Source organism: Poecilia latipinna, unplaced genomic scaffold, assembly GCF_001443285.1.
Source record: "Poecilia latipinna isolate Pla-1442-1.1 unplaced genomic scaffold, P_latipinna-1.0 Scaffold668, whole genome shotgun sequence".
NCBI classification, from domain to species: domain Eukaryota; kingdom Metazoa; phylum Chordata; class Actinopteri; order Cyprinodontiformes; family Poeciliidae; genus Poecilia; species Poecilia latipinna.
In genome coordinates this window covers 174,605-189,195 of record NW_015113284.1, presented here as the reverse complement: position 1 = coordinate 189,195, position 14,591 = coordinate 174,605, and positions in this window count along the sequence as shown.

The following is a 14,591-nucleotide window of genomic DNA, read 5'->3' as shown; positions in this document are numbered from 1 at the left end:
CTCAATGATCCCGAAAGGATCTGAAGGCATAAGAGTTTCAAATACTATTTTCCTGCTTAGCAGTTATAAACTAACAGAAAATTAAGCAGCTAAACATCATTTTTGGAAATTAGTTGCATGGAACAGCTAAAAGCACAGTTTCCTTGTAGCAAAAAAAACCTTAGGTTCAATTCCACACTTAGGATCTTTTTGCATCGCGACATGTTCTTTCTTCTCTTTTATTTGAGTTAGTTTTCACAAACGACTTTGATTTTCTCCCATGTTCCAAAAACATGCATGTCAGGTGAACTAGTCTCTAAATTTCCCTTAGGAATGAGTGTTGAGTGTTTGCCTGCTGTGATAGAAAGGTGACTTGCCCTACTCTGCATGTATGCACGATGGATGATGGTTTCAGTGGAAACTATACAGTTATTTTTCTTTAAAAAAATTTTTAAACACCACTGTTGCCCCTTCAATGGCTTTGGTAGTAACCGATGAAAGACTGCCAGCGAGGACGCATATCAGAATATCAGAAAAAACAACTTAATGTAGCTTTCTTGCGCTCTAAATGTTTAAAATACATTCAATAATAACTGAACTGGATATTTTTTTTGTTATTCCTCCAACAAATACAAACAGTGTCTGTTCGTATCAATGTGCCACAAGAGTACTAACATGGTAAAATGTTGTTTCTTCTTTACATCTGAAGATGGCGTTTAAAAAAATAATTTACATATCTGATGATAATTGCTATGAATACAGAGAACATCTCTATGATCTGTGGGTAGAACAATGAAAAACGCATGATATTTGATTCTCAAAATGGAATTCACCGTTAAATGCAGAAAATTATAGATTATCTATTCCTCATCCGGATTTTCCCTAAAAATCTGCATGTTTTTACTGTTTACACCAAAATTCTCAGAAAACCATATAGACCGTATTCGCTGTTGATGCTCCCTGTTTCATATATGCTTTATTTTCAGACATACAGGACATGTTAATAAAAAGGGTTAAAGAACGTTTTTTCTTTTTTTAAATATAGCTTTCTTTAAATTCCCATTAAACATAATTTCAAACAAAGAGGGTGTTTTGAATATGTTTACTTTGTGAGCCATATACAGAGAAAAACTGAAAGAAAATGGGATATAGATTCATTTGAAGATAAAAACGAGAGCTACATGGACACAAAATGGGAAGTCCCATATCTCTCTAGCTGAGAGAAGGTCACTCTTGACTTCGATGTGCGTTATCTGCATAATTATGTTTTCTGACAGCACAAAGAACTTAGGAAATGACTGATTAAAGACATTCCCAGTAGCAGTAATGGCTCTTCATTCTAATCAATTCCTTGTTATCAATAATAACAAATGGGTAGAGACAGGACGAAAATGAGGCTTTTGTACAGATGTATTCTGATAAACACGGGATCACTTTGTCTTCCCCATTGACTGGAGGCACTGACAAAACAACAGCAGCAGAGCACAGTTCAGACTATTTTTACCCTGCACTTCGACAGCCAAATCCATCAAATGTGAGACTGCTTCCTAAGCATTTGAATTGCAAGGACAAGGGTTAGCCTGAGCTCACCCAGACAGTTTATCTACAAATGCACCAACAGTCCAAAACATTTTGCTCCACTATATTTTTTTTTTTCATGCACCTGAAATTGCCCCCCTCCCCCCCAAAAAAGAGCCTCAGATGTAAAATCCTTCTACGGCACAGAGCACCAAAATGCTCCGTGTGCAACAGATGAATTTAATGTCAGCATTACAAGTCAGACAATGTAGTGGAGAGGTTATTATTTATGCCTTTAGAAAAAAAAAAAAAAAAGGAATCCCACAATGTGAGCTTACAATGTGGGCAGTGTAGATATTTTTGGAAAATGGATGACTGAACACGGTTTTAAGCTTTTTTTTTTATTTTTTAAAGCAGACTTATAATTACTGCATTTTCATGACACTCAATTTACTCTGCTGATATTGTTACACCACATCATGTCTGTCACAGCTATTGGTCTATTCGTACTGCAATTAAAATACAATGCTCCAGGCGCTGTTGAAGAAACTGGCAAAAAAGAAAAAAAACTGAGTGTGGCTGCTGCTTAGGTTTCACTAACTTTTAATGAGGGGCAGACAACTCATACTCAGTGGGATACATGCATTAATGTTGATCCTCTGTTCGCACATGGACTGCCATGCCTCAGCGTTGCCATGGTTGTCTGTTGCAAATCTTGACACACTGAATAAGACGTTCAGTAATTAATTAATTTCACAGGTGCTGCTGAAAATTCAAAGAGCACCATATGTAACAGTTTCCCTGCATGCCGAATTATGCAGGAAAAGTTACGATAAAATATGGAGAACAAGTGCATCCTAGTCAACAGCAAAGAGAAGAAGAACAGATCGAACGGCTGCTGACTAGAGAAAGACAAGTTATCAGGGTTTGTTGCACTGGATTGAGTTCAGAGGTGGACAAGATCTGATGTTCAAATATTGGACAAGATTGAGTGTCTTGCTAAGGTATTCACACACCCTACCGCCATAAATTTTAATGTTCTTGAGATTTTAAGGTTAATAAAGAGTAATGCATAATTGCAAAAGAGGATAGAAATTGATGCAGGGCTTGTTAATACAAGCAAATCATTTTTACTAGCTTTGCACATCTACTGCTTGAAATTTCTGTAAAACCTATTAAAGTTGCAGTATGTAACTTATGAGAAAATGTATCTTGCATATTTATTAAAAATGTTGCTTTGTCGTCACAGTATAAGACATATAATCTAGAAAAAAAAAGAGCTCCTCTGCCTTCTCCCAGTACTAACATAAACAACCCAGACAGAAACAACCAATCAGAGCCAGGAGGCGGGTCGTAGCACTGTCAATCAAATTTGTGTACATGTCGTTCACATCCTCCCTGTTGCTCTCTGCTACACTATGTCGTCTAAAAATATGCATATTTCTTTTTACAGAAGTTACATACTGCAGCTTTAAGATCAGGCCGATTGTAAGGAGATTATTAATTACAATTTCTGAGTGTTTACACAAATTCTCAATTGGTCATAGATCTGGACCTTTCCAGGACCATTGTGTGTCATCCTTATATAGCTCTGGGTGTAGGTTTAGGGACAATGCCCTTACACAAACCATTGAAGTTTGTAGAAATGACAATGTTTTCATTAACTTAATGTTATTTCATTAAATTTTTTTAATCTTTCCTGCTGTATTGCAAAGTAAATTCATATTTTGATCTATCATGCTTTACACACTGAGAATTGGTGCAACAGTGAAATTTAGTCCACACAAAAAAAACTTAAAAAAAAAAAAAAAAAAGAAAAGCAACTGCTGATTCCCTTACCCCTGGACTGACTAATATGTACAAAATCTCCTATTAACAGAACTGACTTTGGATAATGAAATTTTGATCTATGACATTTTGTATGGTAATAATCAGAAACGTGTCATTTTCCTGCAACAACGTCCTAAACTAAAATCTAACGTCCAACGTAAATTCATTGCAAAAGACGCAGAAGCACCAGATGCAGAAGTGCCTACTCTGAGCATGACAGAGCATTTGCAGCAATTATTGCAAACGTGTTTGACTTTTCTCGCAATGGCCATGTCACTGAGTGATCTATAACTGCTTACAAAAGTGATAAGAGTTTGATTAGCCAAGTGAAAAAAGTGTACGCTGACGAAGAAAATCAACTCACCCCAGCCCAAGCTGGGACCATGGTACTTCTTTTTAAAAGTACAAATCGTCTAAAAAAATTACTATAGATTTCCAATTTGCTGTTCATGCATTTGGAAGAACAGTAGTGCAGCCATAAATCCCTAGCCTTCTAAACTTTCATTTAGCTTCTGCCTTCCATTTTATGGCAGCAGCTGCTCCTCGTGTTCTTCAGTCATTCAGTCACCCAAAAAAAAAAGTGCGACTTGAGAAAAGGAGATCCTTTTCTCAGACCATTACCACCCATTTCCCAAAGGTGCAAACCCCATCACACAGTGTTTTTAGAGACTGTGAGAAAGAGGCTTGGCAGAGTAGAAGAATACATTTCTGCTTAATTAATTCCTTTCCTTACTTTAGGTATTAAAAGGCAATGGTCTGTTTAACAACTTTCAGCGACACTAAACGGGCAATTAGTCACAGCCTAATCATTTTTCATACATTTTATGTGTATGCCTGGGGTGGTGTGTGCTCCCGGGAGGGTCATCCCACTAGCCATCTTACTTCCACACCTCCTTTTTTACAGCTTCCCACTTCTACAAAGGATTAAGTCATTTCATTTCCTTTGTTCCCAGGTAGTCTGCTGTTATCCAGGCTAGATTCAGTTCTAAAATAAGACCCAATCTTAGAAAGCATGGCACTATGTCTAGTTTGTCTACCATTAGGATTCACCATGTTTATTAGACGGCTATAATGGCAAGCAGAATGCCTTTGCAGCTTCTTTGTGAGCCGGACTGATACGCCGAAGCTTTGCCTCTCTTTGACATATTGGAGTTTGTGGTGTTCTTTCACAGAAGCTTAGTAAAGTAACTGTTGTGTTTGTCTGCACCGACTCAGATCTACGGCAGCGTTTGTGTGATGTGTTCTTGGCAAAGTAACTACCCCCGAATCTGAAATCCAAACATTGAATGATGAGCCCATTTGAGGGAAAGGCTGTCCACCTTCTGCTGTGCAGGCATTTGATTTTTGTTTTGACAATCTGCTGTTGCTATCTGTTGCGCCTCTGTTCTCTCTAACATGTTACTTTTCCAGACAGCATCCAGGAAACTCGAGTTCCACAGTGCAAGCGCAGCTGCTGTCGGCACATCCAGGTTTGTGTTGGATTCCTGCTCGGCAATGACAGGAGGCCAACTCAAGCTTGGGTGAAATCACACAAATAGAACATCTTGCACATGTACTTATATCTGTTGAACATTTAAACATTTTTGCCAAGCTGTAACCTCACAGTTAACTGTATTTTATTGGATTTTTAGTCATTGATTAACGCAAAATACAGCATAATCATGAAGAAGAGGCAAGAATGATACCTAGTCTTAATTTCTTTATTAAGTGAAAGCTGATTTTCAACAAGACTTCCTTTAAGTTTTCAGTTCAACTCTCTCCAGGTGTTAAGAAATGGGGTCATTAGGACCCCACTAGTTTTTTTACTCTGAGCGCAATCCCGCAGCGTCACACTGATCCTGCGTGCGCTTTTACGAGGGTTTTTTGTGTGGTTTCGGAAACTGATGGACTGACAGGGACGTCCCCCACCACACTTCACCATTGTCCGACCGTGACATTTGCAGCGCTCTTTCTGAGCTGAGACTGCAGAAGTGTTAAACAAAAACTAGTCTTGGGAATATCAGACCAAATCTTACATTGTCAGAAAAATAACCAGCACATCAGGGATTTCTTGAGCAGGAAACATCAGGTAAAAAAAAAAAAGGAAGTATTCTTAAAGATTTCTTTCATAATTACAGAACATTAACAATCTACACTTTCACGAGTGACAGTTATGTTTGCTATTGTTCTGTTCAGACAATATCCATGTTCCTACCTAACCCATCAGTTGGTTGTATCATTTCTGCTAATAGAGGAAAAACCTCAGCAGTTTGCATCAAACTGTCAGCAGTGCAACAGCACAGAAGATGATGCGTTTCTGTTCTGACTTTTGATTTGCTGATCACACTACTATGCAAATGAGGTGAACCAAGTTAGCATAATATCTGCTGGCTTATTAGCCTTCCATTCTTCTGAATATGGATTTGCATTTCCAACACGACATCTTTAATAACCTTCAAAAAAATATGAGCTCTAACTCTCTGTTCCTAAGAAAGTGTCTAAAAAAAGGCAATTGATATGTTCACACTAATCTCCATTCACAAATAACACACAAAATCAGGTTTATGGTCATGTATTGTTACCGGAGATTTAATTACTATTTTAAAAATCATACCATATCAAACCGTTAACCTAGATTTTGAGTCAATCACCCATCAAATGCTAAGGTCAACTAAGAGTCCGAGATAGAACGGAGTTTCATCCATCAGGTAGGCTAACCCTCCTCAAGCAGATATAGCAACATCTGACACACAGACAACAATGACACAGCACATTCTGCAGGGGTTTGCCCATTTCACACCGTCATTTTCCAGCAGCTAGTATTTCAATTTGTCTACAGTCCTCCATGACATTTGTCTACAAAGCAGAGACCATGACGAGTGCTGTGCTGCAGTGAGAGCCACAGGTGGAGTGTCCACAAAAGCATCTATGACTCGACACTCATTATTAACCTTTTAAGACTCAATAGACCTTTTATTCCTTCTTCTTTTTCTCATTACCTGCAGGGGGTTGAGGGAAAAGTACAGGAGTAACTGATAAAATCAATGATTTGTTACATTAGCGTGTGTACCAGTAACACAGAAGTCCCCGCACTGAAACCAAGTCACAGCGATTACCGAAGGTGTCAAAACTGGCTGCTTGACAAGTCAATTTGCAACGCAAGAGTCAAAATTAGCTGCAACTTAAAAAAAAAAAAGACCAATAAGGCAAGGCCAAAGTAATGTTCACTGAACAAAGGTGATTTTTTTTGTGTCTATGGTCACATAAAACCATGAACAATAACGGGGATTTAAAACATGATATGCAAGAAGGAAGAAAAGCAAGAGACACTCAACCCAACAGGAGAAAGGATTGTTCCTAGAACGAGTATGATGAAATGGGAGCAATGTTAATCTATATTAAATTATTTTAGCGTTCATAAATCAAAAAGCCCCATAATCTATCAAAAGCAATCTGAAGGACGATCTTCTTGCCTTTCCAAAGAGTAATCTCTGTTACATAAAAAAAAAAAATCCTAGGCTCCCTGCATCTGGATTGGAATTTATCAAGAATCGCTGCTTTGACCCAAATGTTTTTATGAAGACCTAATGAGAGGCAGTAATCAAAGGGGTCAAGAATTAAATGTACTTTTAATCAACCTAATAGCTACTCTCCACTAATTAGCTTAAACAAAAATGTAATAATCATGACTACCAAAACAAACACACTAAACCTATTAATCTACACACTAATTAAACTAAAGAACCTCATACAAAATAGAGGAAATTAACTTTTAAAATAATATTATTAAGATTATTAAGAATTATTGTGCACTGGCTAATCTCAGAAGCCTACAGAAATAAATATTAATTGGAAGAAGGAGGAAGATTAATGTACAGGCCTAAAATTTCCTGGACCTATCAGCTTGACCAACACCAGAACCACTACAACACCAGTAAAACACCTTACTTGTCTGAAACTTGGTGTTTCAGTCACTGACCCAAATTGATCTCAACAGGTGTGTGGGTCTGAACCATCTCAGCTTGGATGGGGATTCTTGGAGCAAATTGTTTGATTTGGAGGTCATGCTAAGGCAGCTCTGGTACAGTTCATTGGAGGGCTCAGTGTGTTTGGATCATGCAGGTTCTGGATTTTCAATGTGTCGGTGAGAAAGTCTTTTACATAACTCGCTGTTTGAGATTAATAATTCTCCACTGTGAAATGAGAGAAAAACACACTTGGTTTACGCAGAAGACAAGAAAAACGTAGTGGAAGATATTCAAAAACATTTAACGCTACTAAATTTCAAGGTCATACAGTCTTGAGCTCTCTGACCCAGTCAAACTAGATTGTTCTTTCCGATTCCCTGAACTTCCCAGAAGCATGCGTTTCCTGGCAGATGAGTCGCCACAAGATGGTGGTCAACCAGTCAGAAGTAGGTTTACTGGAAACACGGGAGTGACATCATATTAGACAGCCAATTATAAATGGATTCCAGTTCTTTCTACATGTCTGAAAGACTTCTCATACTCCACTGATGTAACTTTGAGCATAATTGAAGCCTTTTTTATATTCCACCATTTCAAACACAATAATCCCAGTAAATAAAAGAAAGGTTCACAATCAAAGTTTGACAATCCAGGTTGAAATTTGCAGTCATTTTTAGATCATTTTAGAGCTTTGACAAAATGAGATTATTCATATAACAGAACCTTGTAATGACGGGCACTCAGACAATTTTCATTTAGCATGAGAACTGATGAAGTCATACAGTCCAATAGATGCCTGGTACACCCCTTTAATACATGACAAACTTGTTTTGATTACATCTAAAGTCCAGGAAAGCCAATTGAATTAATGTGAAAAAAAGAAAACTCTTCCCAAATGCCAAATATGTACCAGCACTACAAGAGAAATATGGCAACTGAAAATCAAGAAGATTATTTTGATCTTGGATCCTGATGTTAACGTAAAATCAAGACAAAGGTCTTGCTTTTCAGAGTGGAAAATCCTTAAAGCAGTAATTTATAGAGCGTATTACAGAGTTAAGTATTTTGTTTCTTTATTACATGTGAAAAAGTTGTTGCTGGAGAGGCAGAAAGCAGCTCATCCAGGCAGGCGGGGAGCAGAGGCACAGCTGCAGGTTGGATTGAAGGCCTGATTAGTAACCTCACTAATGGGATGTAATAATTTTCTTACTTAATGAACATCATTTATTTTTAACCAAGTCCACAACTGTACATGATCAGGGTTGTAGCTGCATCTGTCACACTTGAATGGAAATTAATGCTGATTAAAATGAAGCAAAATGTCCATTTTGTGGTTGGTACTCATGCTTGCTGTTAAGTAGTGAAAAAAAGAGCACATCCTACTCAAATTGCAGCATCATTTTCTTTATAAGTTAGTTGGCAAACATCTTTTTTTTTTTTTAGTTGGCTCAAATTGATCTCCGTAGAAAGCAAAGTTCGAGCGTTGCCACTGTTGCCAATTTTTTTCTCCTAGAACAAAAAAAAGTCTTTTGTTGTTCAGAGAATATTACTTTTATCTGTAGGCAGTGCTTCAAAGAAGTTCAAGTGTTTGCTATTGCCAAAGGTACTTGTTTAAGGCTTTTATATATTCCTGGTTTGTCTCAGGCTTTTCATGGGAATAAGTGCAGCATCCTCAGATAAGTACAGTGCCTTGTGCTTGAATACCAAAGCTGACTAGTCAGGCCCGTTAAAAACTCAGATGTTCGAGAACTTAGCACCGACTCACTGCAAGCTGAATACTAATTCTACCAGACTTTTCATAGTCAGGAATCTTCATTTAAGGTCTCTCCTCCTCCCCTAAGTCTACTGAGAATGTAAATGTTTTTATTATTATTCTTTTCTTTGTCCCATACAATTTCTTTGATCGCAGCAGGGACCAAATTTATCTATTATTAATGATTTTGGAGAAAAAAATAAATAAAAATTCATAGCCCTGTGTGTTTATTGCTCTACAGAGCTCCTATGTTGCTGTTAATCCTCTTGCCTTTAATTAACATAACAAAATCATTAATGTCTCTTTTTTTATCTTTATAATCGTGACTTAAATCCCTTTAGCGACTGCGAAGCATGCCTAATCGTGAGGAAATGGGTTATGATGCGTCTTATTCGCCTTGTTTTCTGACTTGCAGCAGCAGCTGAATAAACTTAAATGGGGCTTATACTCAGCTGCTGTTTCAAGGTGATGTATTATTATTACCAAGTAAGATTTTCTTTCTTTCTTCTTTTTTTTTTACTCTGACTCATTTGTGCATACCTCCTGTCATATGGTAAAAAAAAAAAAAAACATGCTAGTTTCACAGATTTTATGGAGCAATCATGTAATTTCCACAGATCTAGATGGCTGTGACCAGAAAATGTGGCCACATTCTGAATATATTCTGTTGACATACAAGTTTCTGTAAACATAATGGATATATGCCAGATCAGACTGTTTGCTTGTTTGACACTGGAAACACACAAAAACACAAATGTGCCATTTCATTAACTTTATCTTTAAGTCTTAAAGTTGTTTTCAGATAATCGTATTCCGAAAATTTTGAACATTTATGAAACACACAAACTGGTTCTCCATCCTACTGTGTGATGACTCACTGTTGCTTTTGTACTTTCAGGTACAAAATCCTATTATTCTCTGACATCCCCCCCCCTCTCTCTTTTGAGTGTATTCTACCTCGACAATGGATTGGAACCCATGTGGTAGCTGCCCATCTCAAGCCTTTGATGCAGTTTTATTGAGAAATTCAGACAGAAAGCTGCACCATTATGTAGTTATTTAAATGATGTGTAGGCACAAAAAAATACACGAGACAACTTTCCTAGCCAACAAAACACAATGAAGCCTCACATATTATACAGTCCATTTGTATATATTTTAAGCCTAATATGGTGAACTGGAACAGGAGGAAAATAGGGGGCATCTGATAAGTGAACCTGATTATTCCTGTTATTTAATTCACCAGAGACCACCAATATTAAACAGGAATCATTTTCTCTATTTTCTCAGCTAAAAAGTGAACTCTTTAACTTCACCTTTTGGTGTCTAGGTTGCCTTTTTTTTCCCATTTAAACTGTGAATCTCTTTCCATATTTTTTCATTTATACGTTATAAGACTTACAGTGCAAACACTGCTTTAAATCTATATATAATATTTTAAGGGGGGAAAGCAGCATATTAATCAGAAGATGACCCAAACCTGACATTATTCAACTTAATCAACGTTGACAGATGAGATCACCATTGGAAGCGCAAAAAAAAAGTAATGAAAGTTGTTTTTACCTGAACAGTGAATGCAAAATCTAAAAGCAGTGCCAAGTCATGCTGACACGTTTCTATAAGAACACTGTTACTAATGGAAGCAGATATTTTTATTATCTGTGCGGTATTTAGGCATCTACTCGAACAACGTACTCCTAAAGTTATTGAAGACTGGATCATATGGGAAAAACAGAGTAAATTTTAGGCACTTCTTATGTCTACTAGTTCAAGTACAACTACAAAAATTTAATATTGTGACAACTTACAACCATTTTGTCCCTTGTTTCAGAAATGAAAACCTAAAATTCAATGTCTCAGATAATTAAGATATATAAAATCAATACCAATCAAATTTTGAAACAGAAATGCCAGGCTTCTGTATGCTCATGTCAGCCTGCAGTTCTGCTGAAGTGTAATTGAATCCCTGGTTGCTTTGATAGCGGCCGTCGAGTCATTTGAATTATTGGGTCTGGTGTCTCTAATCTTCACATTGACAATACGCAACAGCGGCCAGGGGAATTTGCTGTATCAAACAGTAACACGAAGGTCAGTGAACCTGTTTTGGTAACTTTTAGTAGTGTGGGCAGGTGCCAAAATTAAATCAGCTTCTCCATTAAGCTTGTCTGCAGAAAAAAGCGTGAAGATCCCCAAGATGTGCTGGTAGTCGGCTGCGTTGACTGCAAGCTTATGGAGCAACACCAGCAGATGACATGACACCCCAAACCATCTCTGGTTTAGGAAACTTCACACTGGAATTCATCCAAAACAGATTCCGTCTCTCTCCACTCTTCCTCCAAACTCTGGGACCTCCATTTACAAAGACAAAGAAAACTTTCATCTTTAAATAGGACTTTGAACCACTGAGTAACAGTCCAGTTCCTTTTGGCCTTAGCCCAGGTGAGACACGTCTGACATAGTCTCTGGTTTAGAAGTGGAACGTGACGTTTGGAGCCCAAAGGGTTTTTCTGTGCGTAGAGGTCCTTGATGCCATGACTCCATCCTCAGGCCACTTCTTTTCAAGATCCCTTCCCCCAAATTCTTGAACGGCTTTGACTTGACAGTCCTCTTAAGGCAGCACTTATCCCTGTTGCTCACATTTCCTTCCAATCTACTTTCTATGAATATCCCAGGATAAAAAAAAGTCTGTGAACAAGCAGCTTTCTTAACCATTTGTGCCTTTTTGTCATCTGTACAGCCAGCAGTCTTATCCATGATTGTGACCCACTCTCCGACCGTTTAGAGGCTCAGCAAACTTTGGCAGGTGTTTTGAGTTAATTAGCTGATTAGGCAGTGCCACCATCAGTTTCTGATTTGACATTTTCACAGTATTCTAATTTTCTGAGAAATTGAATTTGGGGCATTCATTAGCTGAAAGCTACAGTCATCATTTCAAGAAAAAACGGCTCGAAAGAGTTCACTCTGATTAGTCTGAGTTTTATTTTGAGAAAGGAGAGACAAACATTGACTACTTTTTTTGCAACATTCAAATATTTTTCAGCATTTAAGAGTTTCAGCAAGAAAAATGGGAGAAAAATCAGAGTCAAAATTTTTACATGAATCTGCAAATAAATAGTTTGTTAAAAGGTTATTGGAGATGTGTTGAAAATTAAAATGTTCACTAGAATAGGCTTTGATGAAAACTTTGGACAGAGGAAAAACCATATTGGAAATGTTGCCTGCGTACACCTGCAACTGACGTGAGACAACAGGAGAGAGGAAAAAGCACGAGCCATGCAGGATCTCCCGCTGCCAGGATAATCTTTATTTCTACTAATCTGCAATGCACTATTATTTTCAAATCTTTCAGTTCAAGAGTGTGCACTGTTTGGAAATAGATAATCAGGCATTTTCTTTTTGTTGCCATTGTGTATGCAGCTTTAAAAACCAAACAAAATCAAAAGACAAAACTGAACCCACAATAAAATTACGTATGGGCCCGTATGAGATTCCACAGAGTGTGATTAACATAACCACAGCTTCATTGTAACTTTCCATTCAATCACAAAAATTAAACACTAAATGGCCTAACTGATTGAGTCTAAAAGAGAAAACCAATTGTTCCCAATGATGCTAAAATCATAGTAGTTGGAGTCACAATATTGACTCATACAATAAACGGTTTTATGTGTAGAAATTAGAGCAAAACAATAACAACAAAATGGGAATAAACACCTGCTAAATTTAAAGGTAGAGATGGCCGCAACTTCCTTCTTATAGAAGGTAAAAAAGAAACAAATGGAGTGGTGTCAGATTTTAGCAGAATTTCTCCTGCTAGCACTAGCTTTGCACGTTTGTTTTGGTTGTATCTACCCAGAATGCCAAGCGCATACTCCCCAGTTCACCTTAACCAAACTGAGACAAAGATTTTTAGGTGGACCAAAGTTCTGTTTTTTGATCTGCATCACAGTTCCTCAAATGAACTAGCGTTTGATTAAAGTATATGAAACAAGGCTGGTGTTAATTCTTATTTTACAGTGCGTTAAACTGTGTTGCTAACTTCTTTTGTCCTGAGACTGCAGTCAGCTGACAGACATGCAGCTCATAGCTTGCTCTTTCTAGATTTAAGACAGTGATAAGAAACAGTTCATCTTTGTCATGACTGGAGATATTTCCAAAAATCTTCCTTGTTCTCAAAGAAGTGAATCTCGATGCCCAGTTGGAGAGGCAACAGGACAGAAAACAAAAGTGTGGAGCAACTTCAGCACTTTTTTCTGGCATCTCATCAAAATACCTTCACTGCAGGAACAAGATTACCAAAACGGTTCGACAGTTTCCAAATCTTAGCATAACCAGGCACCAGTTTCAGAAAATGGCTCAGCAACATAAAAGCTCCACAAAATAAATAAATAAATAAATAAATAATATTGGCATAGCTTGAGGTAAAGTTTTCTAGAATGACTCTGAAGTTGAGGATTTCTCAGATGAAAACAACAACTTTATTTTGCTTGTTTTGCATTAAACAAGTCTAAAGACATTAAACATCACTATAAAGAATCTGAACATGAGTAAAAATTCAGCTATTTTAAGAAGGGAAGTTACATTTCCACAGGTAGGACTCACCTTTTCTGACATCCAGGCCCTGGAGGTGCCGACTGCATGTTTGCTATTAGCTAAGCCCCCCAGACAGTAAAGTTTTTCCACTGCTCCAGATATACTACTTTATGCATAAGCAGCCTTCATGCAGCTTTGTATCCTGCATATATCATGGGGTTACAACCCAACTATAACTTCTCACCGGGCCTATTCATCAGGTGCTGTGATGCATAGTGTGATTTCCAGTGTCAGCACAAAGTGTACAAAGCAGTAAATCAGAGAGGCTTTATCTTCATCCGTGTGTGTATTTGTGTGTCTGAGGGGAGCGCCTGTACTGACGGGAGCCGATTCTGACAATAAGTTGAACCAGACAATAAAATTACAAATAAATAGAAGCCTGATAGCACAAAGCAAATTACTTAAAAGTACAGTCCAAATCAACTATAAAGACTCAAATATTAAAATATCAGTTCATTAAAATTTTAACACCATCACAATTAATTTTACCAGAACTCATATGGGAAAACAACAGAAGCACTTATTACTTGATTTTAGTCCATAGCAACACCTACACACATAAAGATTAGGGCATCTGACAACTAACATCTTAACAGAAGATATTAATTGCTCTTTTAAAATATTGTTGGAAAAATTACAAAGATTAATTATCAAAATTATCTTTTTTTTTTTTTAAGTTTCGCATTAAAAATCTATAAGATTTGCACATAGTTGTGATGTTAAGGCAAACCAGTCAAAACTTTAAAGACAGCAGACTGGTTTAAGAAATACAATAAAAAATAAATAAATAAATATATATATATATATATATATATATATATATATATATATATATATATATATATAGAGAGAGAGAGAGAGAGAGAGAGAGAGAGAGAGAGAGAGAGAGAGAGAGAGAGAGAGAGAGAAACAGCCATGGCTTTAAAGACACCAGGTTTAATTGATTTCCAACACCAAGTCGAAGTTCTTAA